The sequence below is a fragment of the Triticum dicoccoides genome, chromosome 5A (assembly GCF_002162155.2).
Source record: "Triticum dicoccoides isolate Atlit2015 ecotype Zavitan chromosome 5A, WEW_v2.0, whole genome shotgun sequence".
Taxonomy (NCBI): Eukaryota; Viridiplantae; Streptophyta; class Magnoliopsida; order Poales; family Poaceae; genus Triticum; species Triticum dicoccoides.
This window is the reverse complement of record NC_041388.1, coordinates 162,063,076-162,066,357: the sequence shown is the minus strand read 5'-3', so window position 1 is coordinate 162,066,357 and position 3,282 is coordinate 162,063,076.

Sequence of the window (3,282 nt, the reverse complement as noted above, 5' to 3'; positions counted from 1 at the left end):
AGGTGCGGTTTGCGGCCACGGGATCGTGATCGAACGACCAAGATGATAGATGGGGTTTAGGTGGGTTTTGGGCCACTTTGGAGGGGTGTTGGGCTGCAAAACACACGAGGCCTTTTTGGTACCTCGGTTAACCGTTGGAGTATCAAACGAAGTCCAAATGGCAAAAAACTTGACAGGCGGTCTACCGGTAGTAAACCAAGGCCGCATGACAAGTCCCGGTCCAATCCGAAAGCGTTTAACACCCGCACACGAAAAGAGTTAGAAAGGGACACCGGATGACATAGGAGCGCCAGATTGCAAAACGTACAACGCGGAAAATGCTCGGATGCATGAGACGAGCATGTATGCAAATGAAATGCACATGATGACATGATATGATATGCATGACATGCAAGCAATGACAAGGCAACAACAGCGAATAACTGAAGAACACCTGGCACATCGGTCTCGGGGCGTTACAGAGGACCCCAATCTCAAGCCACCTAATGTGGCGAGACGACAAGGGGGGCATCTGGAGTTCGGCAAATAAGTCTGGAAAGTTCGTGTGGCACCAATTTCCACCAATCGCTTCGCGGAAGAAGCTCCAGATGAGCTGAGTGGACACGCAGGAGAAGAAAATGTGATTCGAGTCTTCGGGGACACCGCAAAGCGGGCAGATGCCAGTGCCCGGGCCATTCCGCTTGTGAACCTCAACCCCGGACGGGACCCGACCGCGAATCCATTGCCACATGAAGATACGGATCTTCAGAGGTAGGCGGATGGACCACACCGTCGAGAGGGGGAGGGGCGGAAGAGGGGGCGATAGCCAGGTACAGAGACTTGGTGGAGAATTGGCCCGAAGGATTAAGGCGCCAGTGCACCAAGTCAAGGCCACCGTCCACCATAGGTTTGTGGAGGGCAACACAGTCTAGCAACTCACGCCAGGTGGCGAATTCCAAGGGCCCAAAAGGCCTTCGGGAAGCAAGGCGCCCTAAGTCAATAAGGGCCCTCTCGACAGAGATCACGGGATCGACGGAGATGGAGAAGAGGTCGGGAAAGCGCGCCGCAAAGGGGGTGTCCCGGGCCCAGCGATCAAACCAGAACAGAGTCGAAGCTCCGGAGCCGACCGAGATGGAGGTCCCGATGCGGAGAACCGGAAGAAGATGGACGATTGATTGCCAAAACTGGGATCCACCAGACCTCTGGCAGAAGGCGAGGGGCTGTCCGCGCAAGTATTTGTTCCGGATGATGTCGAGCCAGAGGCCACCGTGCCCTTGCGAGATGCGCCAAAGCCAGCGGGAGAGGATGGCGATATTCATCAGTTTAGAGCACATTATGCCTAGGCCGCCTTGCTCCCTGGGCTTGCAAATGTCCGGCCAGCTGACCATATGATACTTCTGCTTATCATTGCCGCCCGCCCAGTAGAAGCGAGACTGGACCTTGGCGATCTCATGGTGCAGGGTCTCGTGGAGACTGTAGAAGCTCATGAAAAACAAGAGGATACTGGAGAGGGAAGATTTGATGAGAATAGTCCGGGCCGCCTTAGATAGCCACCTTCCCTGCCAGGGCTCGATGCGCATTTGGAGCTTGGCCACAGATGGGCGCAAGTCCGGGATGGTGAGCCGGGAGTCACTAATGGGCGTACCCAAGTAGGTTGTGGGAAAGGAGCCCAGGCGGCAATTAAGCCAGTTGGCAATGGCCAGAGACTCTGAGGGGGAGTAGCCCATCACCATAACATCACTCTTGTCGAAGTTGATCTTGAGGCCAGACATTTGTTGGAACCAGAGGAGGAGGAACTTGAGGTTGGAGATGTCCATCTCCGAGCCTTCGACCATGATGATAGTGTCGTCAGCATACTGGAGGAGGGAGATCCCGGAGCCACCGGCGAGGTTGGGAGTAATCCCACGGATATGGCCAGCAGCTTTTGCCTTATCCAGGATGGAGGCAAGCGCGTCCACGACCATATTGAACAAGAACGGGGAGAAGGGGTCGCCTTGTCGAACCCCACAGAGGGTGGGGAAGAAAGGGCCGATCTCGCCATTGATGTTCACGGCCGTGCGACCGCAAGACACCATTTGCATGACTCTAGTGATCCACCGGTCGTCGAAGCCCTTCCGAAGAAGGACTTCCCGAAGGAAGGGCCAGCTAACCATATCATAGGCCTTATGGAAGTCAATCTTCAGGAAAACCGCCTTGAGGTGTTTGACGCGGACCTCATGAAGGACTTCATGAATAACTAGGACCCCATCCAGGATATATCGACCCTTAATGAAGGCAGACTGGTTGGGGTGCGTCACACGGTCCACCAGCAGGGTCACCCTATTGGCGTACCCTTTGGCTAGGATCCGGAAAATCACGTTAATGACCGTGATCGGGCGAAATTGACGAATGTCGAACGCACCAGGAACCTTGGGAATGAGAGAGATGATCCCATAGTTGAGACGCCCGAGATCGATGGAGCCCATGTAGAACTCGTCGAAGATGGCCATGACCTCCGGTTTAATCATGTTCTAGAAGGTTTGGAAAAATTTAACCGGGAGGCCGTCTGGACCCGGCGCCGAGGATGGGTTCATGCCCTTGATGGCATCCCATACCTCACGCTCGGAAAAGGGGGCCGTAAGGGCCGCATTCTCCGAATCAGAAACCAACTGGGGCCCAGACCAACAATCGGGGGCTAGGGAGAGGCCGCTTCTAGGGGCGGCAGAGAATAAGGATCTATAGAACCCATGAACGTGGGACCGGATGTCTCGGGGGTCTTGAAGGAGGGTCGCACCATCCCACAAGAGTGGGATGGTGTTGCGTCTACGACAGCCATTGGTGATGGCCTGGAAGTAGGCCGTATTCACGTCGCCCTTCAAGACCCATTTCTAGGCACCGCGGAGGCGCCAATAGGCCTCCTCATCGGTGTAAATAACAGAGAGCTGGTCTTCCAGGTCATAACGGGAGAGCCACTCGTAAGGAGAAAGACCCACCGCGTCCGCACGCAAGTCAAGGGCTTGGATCACGGATAGCAGCGCCATCTTGCGTTCACGGAGGTCATGACCCAGGTTAGCACCCCACCCCTTCATGAACTTCCCTCCGCGCTTCACGCAAAAGTGCCACGAATCGATGGCCGAAGGGGGACAGGGGTGAGGGTGGGTGCGGGCCTCAATCCAACAAGCACCCACGGCGTCAACGAACCCGGTTTGGGAGAGCCAGAAGGTCTCAAACCGGAATCGAGGGGTGACCGGCGGACGCTCATCAGCAGAGGACAGGAGAAGCGGGACATGGTCCGAGCCAATCCGAGTGATGGCTCGAAGGGAG